We start from the raw sequence: 19696 nt of genomic DNA on the forward strand, positions 1-19696 counted from the left end.
AAGTATTCAAAACTTAAGCAAGGGTTAGGGCTGTAGCTCAGTGACAGAACATGTGCCTAGTTTGTGTGAGGCACTGGGTTCGAATCTTAGCATCCCATAAAAATAAACAAAATAAAGGCATTCTGCCCATCTACAACTACCAAAAAAAAAAAAAAAAACTTAAGCAAATCGAGGTTTTCTTTGTTCTTAAGATGATTGTAAAGGAAACATTGAGACTTAGTTCTTTTTTTTTGTAAATCTCATGTTACATGTGGCTAAAATTACATTTAGGTTGGAAAGGACACTTGATGTAAGAAAATAAGCAAATGAAGGAAACAGAAGAGGCTCAACAGCAAAACAGGTTTATTTGGGACAAACCTGTGCAGGAGGCCTATTGGAGACAGAGACCCGTCTGCCATTGCTAGGGGGCTGTCAGGGAAGTGTCCTTTTGGTCCTCACCTCCATTTTTTGAGATGGTAACTGGTCCACCTTGAACCAAGTGTTTTCCTTTCTTGGTATGATGATGGAATATTGTTTGGGGTTTCTTTGCATGATAATAGACTATTGTCTGTGGTTTAAGGTCAGACCGAGAGTAACCTTGAGGTGACTCTTGTTGGAAGATGGAGGGTGTTTCAAAATGGTGTTGCCAGTGTCAAGTTCTTCCTAACACTTGGTAGTTAGACAAATATTATCTAATTAATCTATATCACTTTCCTTTGAGAAGAGAGGAAACATTTATTATCTTTATTTGGCAAGGAGAACTGTAGACAGTTCAAATGGGTGGGAGATGGGTCTTTGCTAGTCTACTAACATATTTCACAATTTTTTAACTTAAAGATATTACTAGCTGGATGCAGTGGTGCACACCTATAATCCCAGCGACTTGGGAGACTGAGGTAATAGGATCATAAATCTCTAGCCTTATGCTCCAAGCCTCAATAAGGGTGTTTATACTTCCATGGGGAGTTCAAAGCCAGATTAAGCAATTTAGCAAGGCCCTAAGCAACTTAGTGAGACCCTGTCTCTAAATAAAAAATAAAAAAGGCTGGAGATGTAGGTCAGTGGTAAAGCACCCCTGGGTTCAATCCCAAGTTCCAATAATAATAATAATACCAACTTTATTTTACACTTGAAACCTACAAAACAGTTTACAGTGAACACCCATAGAGCCTTCTCTAAAATTCAACAATTGTTAATATTTAACCACATTTGCTTTCTTTCCAGAATGTTGTGGGAATTGGACCAGTCAAGAAGCAGCAAATGATATTCAGAGAGTGGAAGAATTCAAACTTAGTTTATTTTTTTTTACTTTTTTGGTACTGAAAAATGAATCCAGGGGCACTTAACTACTGAGCCACATCCTCAGCCCTTTTTTTATATTATTTTAGAGAGACAGTCTCACTGAGTTCCTTAGTGCCTCACTTTTCCTGAGGCTGGCTTTGAACTCTTGATCCTCCTGCCTTGGCCTCCCAAGCTGCTGGGATTACAGGTGTGCACCACCACTCCCAGCTATTAGTGCAGAAAGACCAGGATGGATGCAAACTTCACAAATCAGCTCAGTTCTTTTATTCAGAAATGGAATCATGGTTCTGATGGTGGTGAGTATGGTTCTGATGGACCCACTCTCTTTGTGGAAAATGAGCCACTGTACAAAGAAAGGGACTGGGCATATGTAGGTTATCCTGAGAAGTGAATTAATGAGTGTGTCAGCTTGGGCAGTCAGTTTTTGGGGGTCTGTTTTACTAGGTGAAATGGGAAGGAGTGTGGCCTCAGTAGTCAGTCTGTGGGATTTATCTTACTGGGCCAGATGGAGGTCTTGGGGTCAGTAGTTGGTATCTGGAAAGGGTTTGTTTAGGGAAGGATTTAATGCTTTAGCCCTTTCCCAGAGACTGCCTTTTTAGGTTTGATGGACTCCTCCTCCCCAGGGTTTGTTTTATCATTGGGAAAGAATGTACTGGAAAAGGATCAATGCTCCTAATTTATGACTTTCTCACTCCTTTTTTTCTTACGTATAATTATTTTGGGGTTTGTTGTTTTCCATATCTAATACAGGCCAAATTTTGTTTTTTTACGCTGGTGGGCCCAGACAAGATCAAACTCCAAATTCTGAGCCTCCATCCCCAGTTTTTCACAACATTTATAGGCTTTCTGTGCCATATAATTTCTGGTCCACTTGATAGAAGGCCGTGAGTTTCTAGTAGGAAGCATGTTTGTAGAAGCAGAGTGCAATAAGGAGAAAAACTGATTCTTCTCACAGGCCTCTGATAAATCTCTAGCCTTATGCTCCAAGCCTCAATAAGGGTGTTTATACTTCCATGGGGAGTTGTTAAATTCCTAGAGGTAGTTATTTATAACCCAAAGGTAGGGCCCTATGCTTACTTAGGTTTCCTGAAGGAGGGCTGAAAGAAAGGGTAGGGGAACTCACCCTTTCCCCAGGCACTAGTTTTTCATGATAGTGTTTTTTAAATACTTTTTTAAGTTGTCAATGGACTTTTATTTTACTTATTTATTTGCAGTGCTGAGAATTGAACCCAGTGCCTCACACGTGCTAGGCAAGCCTCTACCAAATCCCAGCCGATGATAGTATTCTTATAATTTCATTTTATAACCAGATCTGGTTTTGCCATCCATCACAAGACCACATAATAATTGTTGACACAGATGCATAGTATTTTATCCTTCAGATGGCCTCAGATGTTTGAGTCACTTCCCTTTGTTGGAAATTTAAATGTGTCCAACTTTAAAATTTTTTTATTATCTAGGATCAGATAACAGTCTTTGTTTTCAAATTTTTGTGTGCAACTATGATTGTTTCATGGTGATAAATTTCTAGAAGTAGAATTTATGGATCTAAGGAAGGTCACTGCATTGTAAATCTAGTATTAAATGACTATTGTATGCACACTGCCTTAAAACTTCCTTATCTAAGCTGTACATCAGGGGTCAGCAAGCCTGAAAATTATATGAAATTCAAATTTCAGTGTCTAACAATAAAGTTTTATTGGGTCACAGCCACACCCATTTGTTTGCATACTCTCTGTGACTGTTTTCATGCTACAGTGGCAAAGTTGAATAGAGTTGTCAAAGAGCAAATGTTCTGGAAATTCTAAAATATTTACTACCTGGCCTTTTACAGAAAATCTCTTGGTATCCTGGCATCCTAAGAGGCAAGGTGTTCTGCCAATCCCACTTCTTTAGGATCAGGTCAGTCAGCACTACAGAGGCTAGGGCTGTAACCAAGTGGGTCTCTCTGGCTTGCACTGGTGACCTGTTAGCTTCCCCTTCTTCTTATGAGAAGACACTTTTAGTTTGATCCTTTAGGGAGATGTGAGAGACACCGCTGAACTATCACCAGCCAGAGACCTGAGATCAACTTTATCTGTCTTATCTCCATTTGTATTATTTCTCCTTTCCATACAGTCTCATAGTCCCAGACCTCCCTCAGCTCTGACTTAACAGATCTCTGAATTTGTCTTTTCCTCAGAAGAAGAAATGACTAAGAATCAGGTGAGTATGTATTTTTGATGGCTAGTGATGTGCAATATCTTGTCATATGCTTTTGTATTATCTCTTTATGCTCTTTGGTGAAATATCTCTCCACATCCTTTTTTAAAAAATTTCTAGTTGTAGATGGACAAAACACCTTTTTATTTGTTTATGTGGTGCTGATCATTGAACCCAGTGCCTAAATATGCTAGGCAAGTGCTCTACCACTGAGCCACAACCCCAGCTCCCTCTCCACAGCCTTTGTTCATTTCTAATTGGATTTTTTTAAACTGTTGAGTTTTGAGAGTTCCTTTTGACAGTTCTGCTTCCTACATGTTGAAGTTTGAATATTAGAGAATCATGCCAAGGCAAGCATATGAAGCAGGGTTTATTTAAAAATTGGTAACATAGACTTCTCCCCTCCCCAGAGGGAGAAGGGGGCCATAGCTGGTATCCTGGTATCCCAAGAAGAGAGGTGTTCTACCCTTTTTATATGTCCTAGGCTTGCTTTGTTCTCCTGCCTTTTCCCCCTTATCTTTTCTCCTTCCTGCATATGTGACTAGGCCCAGTAAAGGCTTGGTGGGAAGGCCAAAGGTGGGAAATTGGTGGGCTGAAGGGGGAAGGGCAGGATGGAGTAGCCAAGGACACTTTAACAACTTTATAGCTCCCCGTAGGGAGGGGAAATTCCTGGGACCGGTTGCCTTGGCAACAGGTTGGAGCTGGGGCAGGGTCTTGATAAGATGCCTCAGGGGACAGTCTCCAACTTCCCAGACTCACTCAAAATTGGCCTCCTTGATCTGACCTGACTCAATTTACCTATCTACATTGACTGCCAGTCTAATTCTGGCTTCACTTTCATACTTAAGTCTTTTGTCAGATATGTGGTTTACAAATATTTTCTCCCAGTCTGTAGCTCATCATTATCTTTTTTTGCCCTCTTAATGGGGTCTTTTGTACGTGACTTTTTTAAATATTTATTTTTTATTTGTAGGTGGACATGATACCTTTATTTTATTTTTATGTGGTGCTGAGTATTGAACCCAGGGCCTCACACATGCTAGGTGAACACTCTACCTCTGAGCCACAACCACAGCCCTGTAAATCGCTTTTAATTTTAATTTTGAAGTCCAGTTTGTGTGTATGTGTATATATATATTTGTTTTTGTTACTGAGGATTGAACCCAAATGTAAATGAATTACATTCCAAGCCCTTTTTATTTTTTGAGATGAGGTCTTGCTAACTTGCCCAGATTGGCCTCAAGCCTGCCTCAGTCTCTAGTAGCTGGGACTATAGGTATGTGCCATGATGCCTGGCTTCCTTTAGCCATTCTTGCAAAGTAGGTCTGCGGGTAACAAATTTTCTTAGTGTTCCTTCATTTAAAGAGTGTCTTGATTTCCCCTTCATGCCTAAAGTACATTTTTGCTGGTAAAACAATTCTTGGTTGGCCTTTTAAAAATTTTGTCACTTTTAAATCATAGAATTTGGAGGGAAATGGATGGCATTAGAGCAGATTATGCTAAGTGAAGCTAGCCAATCCCTTAAAAACAAATGCCAAATGTCTTCTTTGATATAAGGAGAGTAACTAAGAACAGAGTAGGGACGAAGAGCATGAGAAGAAGATTAACATTAAACAGGGATGAGAGTGGGAGGGAAAGGGAGAGAGAAGGGAAATTGCATGTAAATGGAAGGAGACCCTCAGGGGTATACAAAATTACATAAAAGAGGAAGTGAGGGGAAAGGGGGAAAAATATAAGGGGGAGAAATGAATTACAGTAGAGGGGGTAGAGAGAGAAGAGGGGAGGGGAGGGGGGAGGGGGGATAGTAGAGGATAGGAAAGGCAGCAGAATACAACAGACACCAGAATGGCAATATGTAAATCAATGGTTGTGCAACTGATGTGATTCTGCAATCTGTATGCGGGGTAAAAATGGGAGTTCATATCCCACTTGAATCAAAGTGTGAAATATGATATATCAAGAACTATGTAATGTTTTGAACAACCAACAATAAAAATTAATTAAAAAAAAATTTTGTCACTTTTATTTTGCTCCCTCTCTCTGGCCTCTAGATTTTCTTTCTGCTTTTTTAAAAATATACTTATTTATTTTTATTTTATTTTATTCTTAGATGGGCAGCATGCCTTTATTTTATTTGTGTATTTTTATGTGGTGCTAAGGATTGAACTCAGTGCCTCACATGTGCCAGACAAGTGCTCTGCCACTGAGCTACAGCTCCTGCCTTTTGTGTGTGTGTGTGTGTGTGTGTGTGTGTATTAGTAGGGATTTTACCCAGGAGTACTCTATCAGTGAGCTACATCTCTAGCCTTTTTAAAAATTTTTTGAGACTCACCAAAGTGCCCTGGCTGGCCTTGAACTTCTGATCCTCCTGCCTTATGTTCCTGAATAGCTGGGATTATAGGTGTGTACCACTGCACCTGGCTCTGGCTTCTGTGTTTTCTGATGAGAAATTGAAGTGTGTTGATGAAAACTGGGCATGGTGGCACACACCTGTAATACCAGCAAATCGGGAGGCTGAGGCAAGAGGATGGCATATTCAAGGAATTGGCTTACTTCACTTAGGATGATACTCAAACTCTATCCATTTACATGGAAATGCCAAAATTGTATTCTCTTTTAATGCTGAGTAATATTCCATTGTATATATGTACCACAGTTTCTTTATTCATTCATCTATTGAAAGGCATCTAGGTGGGATCAATAGTTTACCTATTGTGAATTGTGCTGCTATAAACATTGAAGTGGCTATGTCCCTGTAGTATTCTGTTTTTAAGTATTAAGGGTATAGACCAAGGAGTGGGATAACTGGGTCAAATGGTGGTTCCATTCTAAGTTTTCTGAGGAATCTCCATACTGCTTCCCATACTCAGAAAATTGATTCCTGGATCATTTGGTAGTTCCGTTTCTAGTTTTTTGATAAACCTCCATACTATTCTCAATATGTCCATACTAATTTACATTCCCATCAACAGTATATAGGAGTTCCATTATCTCCAAATACTTACTAGCATTTGTTTGTTTTTGTAATAGTCATTCTAACTGGGTGAGATGGCATCTCATTGTAGTTTTTATTTTCCTGTTGAGTAATGATCTTGAGCATTTTTTTTTTGATATATTGTTGGCCATTTGTATTTTCCTTTGAGACGCATCCATTGAGATTAGTTGCCCATTCTATGTTGGATTGTTTTTAATTGTTAAGTCTTTTTTGAGTTTTTATTTTTTCTTCTTTTTTCAGTACTGGGATTGAATCCAGAGGCACTCTAACATTGAACATCCCCTCCAGCCATATATATATATATTTTTTTTTTGAGACAGTGTCTCACTAAGTTGCCCAGATTTGTGATCCTCCTACCTCAGCCTCCAGAGTAGCTGTGCAGCAAGTTCTCTATATATTCTGAACATAAATTCTCTGTCAGATGAATGACTGGCATATATTTTCTCCCATTTTGTTGGTTGTAATGATTGTTTCCTTTGCTGTGCAGAAGATGTTTATTTTGATGTAATTCCATTTGTTGATTTTTGTTTTTGATTCCTGTGCTCTTAGGGTCTGATCCAGAAAATCATTGCCTGATTCAGTATCTTGAAGTATTGTTACTCCTATGTTCTCCTTTAATAGTTGTCAGAGTTTCAAGTCTTACATTTAGGTCTTTGATCCCCGCCCTCTTTTTTTGGTACTAGGGATTGAACGCAGGAGTGCTTAACTGCTGAGCCACATCCCCAGCTCCTTTTTACAAAATATTTTATTTAGAGACTGGGTCTCGCTAAGTTACAGAGGCTGGCTTTGAATTTGTGGTCCTCCTGCCACAGCCTCCCAAGTTGCTGGAATTGCAGGCGTGCACCACCATGCCTGGCATCTTTGATCCTTTTGAGTTGATTTTTGTACAGGGTGAGAGATAGGAACAAGTTCCAATATTCTGTACCATTGTTTGTTGATCGGTTGAGTATAGACATGTGGGGTTCTATTTGTGGAGTCTCTTTTCTATTAGTCTATGTGTTTGGTTTTATGCCAATATTATGCTGTTTTGGTTACTATGTTTCTGTAGTATGTCTTCAAATAAGGCCTCTAGCTTTACTCTTATTTCTTTCTTTTATTAATTGATTGATTTTTGCAGTGCAAGAGATTGAACCCAGGGCTTTGAACTTGTGTTCCTCTTGCCTCAGCCTCTGGAGTAGCTGGGATTATAGGCTACATGGTGGTACACACCTATAATCTCATCTACTTGGGAACCCAGGGCCTCACATGTACTAAGTAATTGTTCTACTACTGAGCTGCATTCCCAATTTTTTCTGTGTCCAGAAATATGTCTATTTCTTCTGTATTTTCCCATTTGTTAGCATATGTTTTTTTAAAATAATAATCCTTTATGGCCCTTTGCAGTACTGAGGATTAAACCCAGGGGCACTTAACCACTGAGCCACATCCCCAGTGTGGGAGATGAACCCAGGGCCTCACACATGCTCAACTCTTTTTTATTTTTTATTTAAAGACAGGGTCTCACTAAGTTGCTTTAGGGATTATAGGTGTGCACTAACATGCCTTGGTAAGTCGCCCAGGCTAACCTTGAACTTGCAGTTCTCCTTTCTTAACCTCCCTAGTTGCTGGAATTACAGGATGCATCACTGTGTCCAGCAAGTACACTTAAACTCTTTTTGTTGTTGTACTCTTTAGATATACATGACAGTAGAGTGTAATTTGACATACATGGAGTATAACTTATTCTAATTAGGATCTCATTCTTGTGGTTGTATGTGATGTGGAGTTTCACTGGTTGTATATTCATATATGAACATAGGAAAGTTATGTCTTATTTATTCTACTATCTTTCCTAATGCCATCTTCCTCCCTTCCTTTAATTCCCCTTTGTCTAATCCAGTGAACATCTATCCCCTGCCTTTATTGTGTGTTAGCATCTGTATGTCAGAGAGAACATTTGGCCTTTGGTTTTTGGGGCCTGGCTTATTTTACTTACTATGATAGTCTCCAGTTCCATCCATTTACCAGCAAATGCCATAATTTCATTCTTCTTTATGGCTGAGTTGACTCTAATTCTTATCCTTGTTTTTCCATGGGTAGAATGATTTTTCTTTGTACTGCTTTTTAGATCTTTTTATTGTCTTTGGTTTTTAGCAGTTTGAATTATTATATATCTAGGTGTCAATTTATTTGTTTTCATCCTGCTTGGAATTTTCTTAGATTCTTGGATATGTGATTTAGTGTCTTTACTACTTTTGAAAAAATTTTGACCATTATTTCTTCAAAAATTTCTTCTGCTCTATTTTGTCTTCACTTCCTGTATAATTCCAATTACACATATATTGCATGATTTGATATTGTACCATAGCTTTTGGGTGCTCTTCTGTTTTTTTTTTTTTTTGTCAGGGGCACTGGCAATTGAACTAAAGGGCACTTGACCACTGAACTACATCCCCAGCCCTATTTTGTATTTTATTTAGAGACAGGGTCTCATTGAATTGTTTAGTACCTCACTTTTGCTGAGGCTCACATTGAACTTGCGATCCTCCTGCCTCAGTCTCCTGAGATTTTGGGATTACAGGCATGTTCCACCATGAATTTGTCATCCTCCTGCCTCAGCCACCCAAATCATTGGGATTACATGCATGTGCTACTGTGAGTTGCGATGGGCAAAAGGTGTGACTTATGCAGCTGAGGGGGAGAAATAAAGAATGTCCACGTGCTTCTGCCCTTTTCAATGCTTTATTCACTCAATCACTCCATACAATTTCACTCTATAGGTTTTTTTAAAATAACTTTTTAGTTGTGGATGGACACAATACCTTTATTTATAATAATGTGGTGCTGAGGATCCAACCCGGTGCCTTAAACATGCAAGGCACACACTCTATCACTGAGCCACAACCCCAGCCCCTCTATAGGTTCTTAATCAAGAAAATGACAATCCTTAATGCTAGGCACTGCAATAGACATAATCAATTCACAGCAAACAATTCTAGATAATTCTAAGCATGGCAAACACACTTAAACATGACAGGCTCAAGACAGACATTCCCCCTGCATGCTAAGCTCAAGTGCCAGATCTAAAGTCTCAAGCCTTAGGCTTTAAGTCCAGCAGATGCACACTCACTCAGATCAGGAACCAAGGCAGGCTTCTCATGGGATGGACCTGATGACTGGCTGAGGAGGCTGTCATAAGGAGAAGTCCTTTTATCACCAGAGTTAAGAGGTTGCTGTATAGTTTGACAACAGTGAGTACATGCAGATGATCAGGCAGATGAGAAGAGTTGGGATGTCAGTCTAGGTCCTCATCAGGCTCTCAGGCTCGTGTGCATCAGTGTTGGCTGGCTGAATGTCTGTTTATTTGTTCCATCATTTATATTAAAGTTGAGGGCTTCTGACTGTCCCTTCAATTCCTGTCAGCTGCTACTGGATTTCTCAGTGACATCATTCTTCCTAAGGTTAAAGCATCTGGTCTGGTGGTTCCCACCCTGATTTTATTGCTTCTCGAACTTATCAGGGTGAGGGGCAATGTGCCAGAGACTTTTACTCTGAGTTTGTCATGGTGGGGAGAAGTGACTTACTTGTGCCTGAGGGCCATACGGAGGGCTACTGGTTAGACTGCAGATTTCAAACTGGAGTTTTAAAATGGAGTTGCTTAGGCTAAGGCCTAAGGCCATCCTTATACTGTGCCTAGCTTAACGTGGACAATTTCCACTGATATATTTCAAGTTCACTTATTCTTTCCTTGACTCTGTCAAGTCTACTGATAAACCTGTCAAAGGCATTTGATATTTTTGTTACTTTTTATTTCTAATATTTCCATTGGATTCTTTCATATTTTTTTCTGATAATGGATATTGTCTAACATTGGTGTTAGAGCCTTTAACATATTACTTATAGTTACTTTAAATTCCCTGTCTGTGGTTCTGTTAAATAAAATTTATAGGAGGCCTTTTTTGAATTGAGCTCCTTCATTAGGACCACTGGCCAATCAAAAATAGAGTCACCTGACCAAGACTAAGTTGTTTATCTGACTTTTCCAAGAAATCAGCAGAGTAAGAGGTCGTAAACAAATCCCCAAGCAAGCAAACTTTAGTTCTCATGATAACGAAGTCCCTCTGCTTTAACCTTTACAAGGAAAATAACAGATAACCAGTATGCTTCTTGTTCTTTGTTTCTGTTTTCCTCAGACTTCTCAGTCTCTTCTGAGACTGAAACCTCCTCTAAGTTAAGATAGTTCAACTAAATTTGTTATAATTTTGTCTTTTTACAATTCTAATGCTGTTGTTTCACTTTGAATTCTGGTTCTGTTTCCTGCTTTGTCTCTTCAAAGCATGATTTTGCCTTCTGGTATGCCTCATTTTCTTGAGACTAGACAAGTATAGGTTAGTAGACATTGAGGTAAATATGCTTTGCTTATGCTTGCATAAGAACATATTTCCTGGGGTTGGTATTGTGGCTCAGTGGTAGAGCACTCGTCTAGCACATGGGCCCTGGGTTCGATCCTGAGCACCAAATAAAAATAAATAAGTGAAGATATTGTGTCCAACTACAACTAAAAAATAAAAAAAGAACATATTTCCTTTTGTTAGGTCTTTTGTGTAATGATTTCTGGTTATCTATTAAGTTATTTTGTGTTTGCTATATTTTTGTTCTTGTGGTTGCTGCTGGCTCCACAATTTAAAAATTCTCCTATTGATTGATACTTTGTTTTCATCTTTCCACTTGGCTTTGGAGCTTCCCTTTTTGCTGTATTCCAATTACTTTTGCTTGTTAGTGTGGGAGTGGGTTGGGTATAAGGGTTATCTCTGATGTTATGATTAAGCCTCAATTTTGGCGGCCACCATGGACCTGTATAGAGGACAAGGGATAGTTAGAGCTTGGCCCCTTTCCCCTATGCTTTCCCCTAGCTGAAGTAAAATACCTCCAGTGTCTTTGGGGTATAGGTTTTGATTAATGACCCCCTCAACTTTGAGAACTTTATTGTGTGAGAATAAATGAATCTGGGGGACTTTCATAGTGGTTGCTTTCTCTTTCCCCCAGCCTGCACTATGAAGAGAATTTTCTTTGTAAGAGTTTTGTGGGGTTCCTGAAGAAAAAACCTGCAAAATGATGAAACATTCCTATGTCTACAGCTCCCAGGAATTTCTGATTCTCAAACTAGCCCACATTTGACCCTTAGTAATTCATCAAAAGTTCTAATTTAGATTTTCTACAAGCTTATAATGGCATTCAGTTGGCATCTGTTCCAGGTAAGCAAATTCTCAGGTCTTTTTTTCCTCTGAAGATGCCTGTCTTCAGATTTTATAAGAGTTGTTTGCCCTCTGACCTCAATTTTCTAATAGGTTTGAAAATTTTCCAGCTTATCTAGATTTTTTTTTCCTCTTGGACTCTGAACTGAAATTAGAAGTCCTCTTAAATATTTTTTTAAAATCAATTACTGTTCCACAAATACTTCATCTCCCCACATTACACACCTCAAGTCATCTCAGTGTTCTTTTGGGTGATAAACCCTTAAATCTTGGAGATCCTCCTTGTAATAGCACTTACTTTGATACTCAAAGCTACTCTTACTTTGGGTCCTGGTCCCTAGCATCATCATCCCTTCTAAGGCTGTGGTTTCACATATGCTTAGAAGCACCATGGATGCCATCGAAGGCCATTAATTAAAATGGCACAGGTAGTTTGTGTGTTTGGTCTCCATGAGTGATGTTGTTGGGTAGAGAATATGGCAGAACTATTGGGGTGCTTCCTAGTAGGGACTGTCATTTTGGAAAAGTTTCTGTTACATGCAGAGAAGGAAGCTGCCTTGCTTGAATTACCAAGGGGTCAGAGGTAGAGCTGTGGTCCATTGCTATGCAGGATTCCTAGACTAGGAGATTTGGGATCTAAGCTATAGAGATCTGTGGTATTTATAGAAGCTGAAGTGCCCCTTTGTTTATGACATGGTGGCAAGGCAGAAAAACGTATCTCCTAAGAGATACAGTTGTGTGGGGGAGTGAAAATTCACAATGAAACCGTCCTCTTTTGAGTTCCAACATGGGAGAAAATGGGGAAACCGGGAAGGCCCAGTAAGCTACAGGGAGATACCAGTGGAGAAGGGAGAGATGTCAGGGTGGTATATTTCCTTCTTGGTAAATAATCTTAGTAGTTCTGGAGAGTTTGGGATGGTATAGTCTTCATGTGGGAGATACCACTGGAGAAGAGAGAGAGAAGTCAGGGCAACAAAGTTTTGCCAATTAGTGCTACCAAAGGGAGATGGAAGGAGAAGTCAATGTGAAGGGAAAATACCAACCTTTAGGAAACTTAGGGGCATGTCTACTATTCTATATCAGCATTTACTGATTCCATGTATACTTCTAAGCACTTTCTATCTATTGACTAATTTATTTCTCTAAGGTATGTGGACTTTGAAGCACAGTTATAATTGCTTTCCCCAAAACCCAGACTAGAAATAAATATTGCCAGGTTTTCTTCTAATACATGTACATGGTTTTATTTTTACATGTAGACCTTGGTCCATTTGGAGTTTGTTCTTATTTATAAGGTATGGATCCCATTTAATAAGGTGTGGATCTCATTTAATCTGTTTCTAAATGGCTGTTTCAAATACATTAAATGGTATCTACCAAAAATATATATTCCCAGAACCTGTGAACCTGACCTTAATTTGAAAAATTGCATATTTAATTAAGGATCTTGGGGATGAGGTCACCCTGGATTAAATTAATAGGCCCTAAGTCCAGTGACAAGTGTCCTTTACAAGTGATAGAAGAGGAGAAAGACACAGAAGGTGATGTGAAGAAAGAGGCAGAGATTGGGGTGATTTTTTTCATTAATCTGTGGATATCTAAGGAATATCAAGGGTTGTTGGAGCCCCTAGAAGCTAGAATAGAGGTATAGAATAAATTTTCTTCAAAAGAAACCAGCCCTTGGGGCTGGGGTTGTGGCTTAGTGGTAGAGTGCTTACCTAGCACTGTGAGGCACTGGGTCCAATTCTCAGTACAGCATATAAATAAATAAAATAAAAGTCCATTGACAACTAAAAAAAAATATTTTTTTAAAAAGGAACCACGGGGGGCTGGGGATGTGGCTCAAGCGGTAGCGCGCTTGCCTGGCATGCGTGCCGCCTGGGTTCAATCCTCAGCACCACATACAAACAAAGATGATGTGTCCGCCAAAAATTAAAAAATAAATATTAAAAAAAAAAGGAACCACAGGGTGGCTGAGGTTGTGGCTCAGTGGTAGCGCACTTGTCTGGCATGTGTAAGGCACTGGGTTCAATCCTCAGCACCACATAAAAATAAATAAATAAATAAAGGTATTGTGTCTATCTACAATTAAAAAAGGGAACCATGGACCTGTGTAGAGGACAGGGGAAAGCCCTAGTGACACCATTTTTGGACTTCTAGCTTCTAGAACTATGAGAGAATAAATTTCTGTTGTTTGAAACTAGCCAAACTGTGGTAAGTTGTTACTACAGTCCTAGGAAATGAATATGCTATTTAAAATTTCATCTTTGGGGCTGGGAATATAGTTCAGTGGTAGAGTGCTTGCCTGCTGACATGCCTCAGGCCCTAGGTTCAATCCCCAGCATCACACAAAAAATAAATGTATGTATGTATCTATGTTCATCTTTGCTCCTTGTGATTTGAGATGCCATTTCAATCATATCCAGGTTTCCTTCTATATTTGGATCTATTTCTGGATATTTTACTCTGTTTTCACTGGTTTGTGTATTCAATGTATTAAGACCACATGATTTTAATTATAGAAGCTTTATAGTGTATTCTTATACCTGGTAGGGTTAATCTCCATTATTGCTTTTGTTTTTTAGGTCTTTATAGTTACTCTTTCACATTTATTTTACCTTATCAAATTTTAGGCAATCTGGTTTCTGCATTGATTCACTTAACTCTCATACCATACTAACTCTCTGGAATACTTACTAGGAAAAAAGTCCTTCGGTAAATGAATGGATAGGGAAACTTTGGTATATATACACAATGGAATATTACTCAGCATTAAAAGAGAATAAAATCATGGCCTTTTTAGATAAATGGATAGAGTTGGAGAATATAATGTTAAGTGAAGCAAGTTAATCCCAAAAAACCAAAGGCCAAATGTTTTCTTTGATATTAGGATGCTGACTCATAATGGTGATGGAGTGGGGAGCATGGGAGGAATGGAGAAACTTTAGATAGGGCAAAGGGGAGGGAGAGGAAGAGGTAGGAAAGATGGTGGAATGAGTTAGACATCATTACCGTAAGTACATGTTTGAAGACATGAATGGTGTGAAAATGCTTTGTGTTCAACCAGAGACTTGAAAAATTATGCTCTGCCGTCATATATAACAAATTAGAATAAATAAATAATTTAACAAAAATTTTTAAAAATGAACATCATAAAAAAAGGGAAAGAAATGAGTGACTATACATTGGGTTGTGGGAAATGGAATGATCAATTCCAATTTTTCACCCATCACTGCATCCACACCCTCTGCCCCTTAATGGTGTATTTGGTCTGTGGTTCTCTCTGCTTCAGGACATATGAGTAGAGACCTGCCATTTCTGAGACTATGCCTTAAGAAGCCTTACCTGTTCTGGCTTGCCTTCTTTGTATCACTAGACTAAGATTCCTAAGTAACTACTGCCCTTCAGTATCAGCTTCAGAATAGATGACATGTGGATCAAAGTTGCTTGGCTGCTGTGCCACCAAGAGAGATGGCCTAGTGAAAAAAGATGCAGAGAATTGTACATAATATGGTTTCACTATATTGCTTAGACTGGTCATGAACCTCTGGGCTCAACTGATTCTCCTGCCTCAGCCTCGCAAGTAGCTGGGACTACAAGGGGGGGGCACCTCACTGACTATGATCTCACTTTTTTTCTGGTGCTGGGGTAGGTGGATCCCAGGGCTGTGCATGCTAGGCAAGTGCTATCACACCAGCCCAGATCTCACTTCTCACTTTTGTAAAACAAAACATAATGTATGTGTGTAATACAGGAGATGTGTGTGTGTGTGTGTGTGTGTGTGCGCGCACATGCATGCACATGTGTGTATCAAACATGGAAATGAGAATGAAATGGTTTATAATTGATGGTTAATACTGGTTATCTGGCTGGGCGTGGTGCCACACGCCTTTAATTCCAGCAGCTTGGGAGACTGAGGAAGGAGGATTAAAAGTTCAAAGCCATCCTCAGCAACTTAGAGACTGACACTAAGCAACTCAGTGAGACCCTGTCTCTAATAAAATATAAGAAAGAGTTGGGGATGTGGGTCAGTGGTTAAGTGCTCCTGGGTTCAATCCCTGGTACCAAAAAAACCCAAACAAATAAACAAACACTGGTTATCGGAAGAAAGGTGTAGATAGAATGAAAAGAAGAAGAGGAAGTTGGTGCAAATAAGAGAAAAATCACTCCATGATAAAATCTAGTGAGTACAATAGCATTGTTTATGCATTCATATGAATATGTATGAATGGTATTTTCAGATAAATGGATAGAGTTGGAGAATATAATGCAGTAAAAAGAGAAAAAATGTACTGCAGAATCAAAGCTATCATGATAGGACTGTATTTTTGCATTTAAATAAAATGGCTTTCCATATACATAAAAAAATCAAAATCTGGTTTTATTATGGAATTTCTAGCTAAAAACAACAATAGGCAACATATTTGTTAGAAACAATTATGTCAGATTATAAAAAAATTTGAAACACAGTATACCTCCTGTTATGCAGTAAATTTTGATTCATTCTCTTAAATTGAGATTTTTTTAGTTGTCTTAGATATAATATCAGATATATTTAGTTGTCTTATTTTGTTGACATTATAAAATGTTTAAAATTTCATAGAAAGCAGGAAATGCATTCACATAATTTTCCATATCCCTTTGCAGAAAGAGTTCAGCATCAAATTATATCATAATACTTTTTAATGGGAAATCTTCGTAAAGCATCAAACTTGAATAGTTTCTTCTCAGTTGGGATCTATAAGTTCTATGATAGTTTCGTAAGTCAGTTTTTCTTTCATATACAGAGACCAGGAAAGGCATCTGGATGTACATGATTTACTCATAGTGTATTCTTTAGGCTCAAACTGTAAGAAACTAAGAGACAATAAAGAGTCATTGCAAGGATGGATGTAGTTTCTTGTAATATCAGGCTTTGGCCTGATTCAGGGCAAAGGAATGTGGGGAAGGGGAGGGGCCTGGGAATTGTAAATGACACTGCAAATTGTCCTATCTTGAAGAATCAAGGCTCTTGTGTCCTTGTATATGTCAGTCACTGGCTATCCCCCAGGAGGGTAGTGTAAGCTCCTCAGCTTCTACAGGCATTGTGGCACTATGGCCAACCAAGCTCAATGCTCTGGAGAAAGTCACAGGTGTAAGCAGCGCTTGCAGAAGATGGGGGTTGGTGCCTGGACCAGTCATGGGAATCTGGGTGAGGCACCAAAGGTTTTTACTCCACAGAATAAGGATGTACAAATAATGAAAATGCTGCTCTGATGCATTCTTAAGGCTTCTCTTGACTTTTTTTTTTTTGGTGTTACCAGGCCCTTTTTATATTTTAAAGACAGTCTTGCTGAGTTGCTTAGGGCTTTGCTAAATTGCTGAGGCTGGCTTTGAACTCACGATCCTCCTGCCTTAGCCTCCTGACCTGCTGGGATTACAGGTGTGCTCTATCATGCCTGGATCTCCTCAAATTTGTGAAACTCTATAACATACATTTAGATCTAACTTCTTTGAGAAGGCTTTCTTATATTCAAGAAACATGCAGATTTTCAGCATGGAGATATACTGAGAACTGGTTTCTGGATGTAGCCTCTCCCACACTCATTGTATATTAATATGGTTTAGTTCAAGGATGATTACTCTGGTGCTTATTCATAGTTGACTTGTTGGTGAAGGTCTTGTCAAACTCAGTATGCACATAGGCTTCTCTCAGTGTGAATTCTCTAATGAATGATCAAAACTGACTTGTGGGCTGAGGATGTAACTCAGTAGTAGAGTGCTTGCCTAGCAATTACAAGGCCATGAGTTCAATCCCCAGTTCCGTCAAGAAACAAAACACTGACATGTATTTGGACCTACATGACACATATGGAATTTTTCTCCAGTATGAATTTCCTAGTATGCAAGGAGACTGCATCTTTTGGTGAAGGCCTTGCCACATTTAGTGCCTATATAGTATTTCTCTCCTGTATGACTTTGCTGATGTTTATGGAGTTGCAACTTGAAAGTGAGAGAATTCCCACAGTCCCTGCCTTCACAGAGTTGTTCTTCAACATGAAACTTCTGATGTGTGATTAAGTTTTGACTTATGGTTGAAGGCCATTCCACAATCAGTACATACATAGGGTTTCTCACCAGCATGAAAGTTCAGGTGCATGTTGAGGTGAGACAGATTCTAAAATCTCAGTCCTTGTCTCTGTCACTGATCCAATAATGAGAGCAAGATTTAAGGAAAAGGAAAACGTTTTATTGATTTTCTAGCAAAGAAAAACAGGGGACTTTTGTCCAGAGGATGTGATTCTCCATGCCAAGGTAAACACAGGGTTTTAAGAAGAGGATTACAAAGGCTAGGATCCAAATATTTTCAATAGATAATTAATGTCCATTGGGATCCTTGAGAGAGTCATTGCTCCAGTTCCCAGGTGTGAAGTTTTGGATGTGAGGTGTCCCTTAAAAGCTCATGTGTGAAACAATGCAAGAAGATTCAGAGGTGAAATGATTGGGTTATGAGAGCATTAAACCCAGTCAGTGAATTTATCCCCTGAGAGGGATGAACTGAGTGATAACTGAAGGCAGGTAGAGTGTGGCTGGGAGAGGTGGGAATTGGGGGCGTGGCATCTGGCCAGTGGAGTCTCTACTTTCTGATCATCATGTGAGCTGCTTCCCTCTGCCATACTCTTCCACTGTGATATTCTGCCTTACCTCAAGCCCCAAGGAATGGAGCCTACTGTCTGAAACCATGAGCCCCCAAATAAACTTTTCCTTCTTTAAGTTTTTTCTTGTCTTTTAGTTAGAGCAGCAGAAAAGCCAACTAAAACATGAAGAATGAAGTTTTTTTATTTTCATGGGCAGTGACACAGTCTTCCAAGCAGTGAAGAACATGATAGTTTAGCCTGGGATGGGGAAAATGTTAGCCTTGTTTCCTTTGCTGTTAGAGAGAAGAAGAGGAAGAGGAGGATGGAAAGGAAAAAAATGTCAATTTTAAAATGAGCCACCTGTGTCCAGGCAACAAGGTTATACTCAAAGTGTAAAGTGGACCCCATTACAAAACTTCTGGGTGAGGGATTTCCCATAGTTGCCACATTTGCAAGGTTTCTCACCACTGTAAATTCTTTGATGTGTAATTATGACTGACCTGGAGGCCTTTCCATATTCAGTACAGACATAAGTTCTCTTTCCAGTATGAGTCTTCTGGTGTGCAAGGAGATTGGATTCTTTGGTGAAGACCTTCTCACATTTTGTACATACATCTATAGGGTTTTTCTACCATATAGGTTTTCCTATGTTTTTGGAGTTGTGATTTGGAAGGCAAGGCTTTCCCACAATCCTGTCCTCACCAAGAAGATTTTAAATGTCATGTGCTACATCATAGGAAGTGATGTAAACTTTGTTTCCTAAATCTGGTGCAAGGTAAATGTTGTGGTTCAGATAATAAAATCTGTTAGTAGTGCCCAAAATGAACTTGTTAAAAGAAAATCAAAAGCATCAGCTAATTCCAATAAGAACAAAATAATCCAAACATGATAAAATATGTACTTGATTTTAAATGACATAAATAGGAATTGCAAAGAAAGGACATTTAAATAATACTTCAAAAAAGAAAAAAAAAGGCGGGGGGAGAAGGAAGTCTAGAATGAAGAGCCAAGAAATATATTAGAATCTAGAAGAATTTAGGAGGTGAGAAAATGTTCTGATTCGGGCCATTGACAATTCTGCTTACTAGTATATCAAATGAAGGGATTGAATAGCTGTGGCAAATGTCATTTTACACATGAAATATGATTTCAAGGCACAACTGTAATGCAAGAATTAAGGCTGGTCATGGTGGTGCATGCCTGTAATCCAGCAACTCAGGAGATGGGCAGGAGGATCACAAGTTCAAAGCCAGCCTCAGCAATTAGCAAGACCCTAAGTAATTTTAGTGAGACCCTGTGTCAAAATAATAAAAAGGACTGGGAGTGTAGCTCAGTAGTAACATGCTTCTGCATTCAATCCCCAGTGC

This window comes from Callospermophilus lateralis, chromosome X (genome assembly GCF_048772815.1).
Source record: "Callospermophilus lateralis isolate mCalLat2 chromosome X, mCalLat2.hap1, whole genome shotgun sequence".
Taxonomy (NCBI): domain Eukaryota; kingdom Metazoa; phylum Chordata; class Mammalia; order Rodentia; family Sciuridae; genus Callospermophilus; species Callospermophilus lateralis.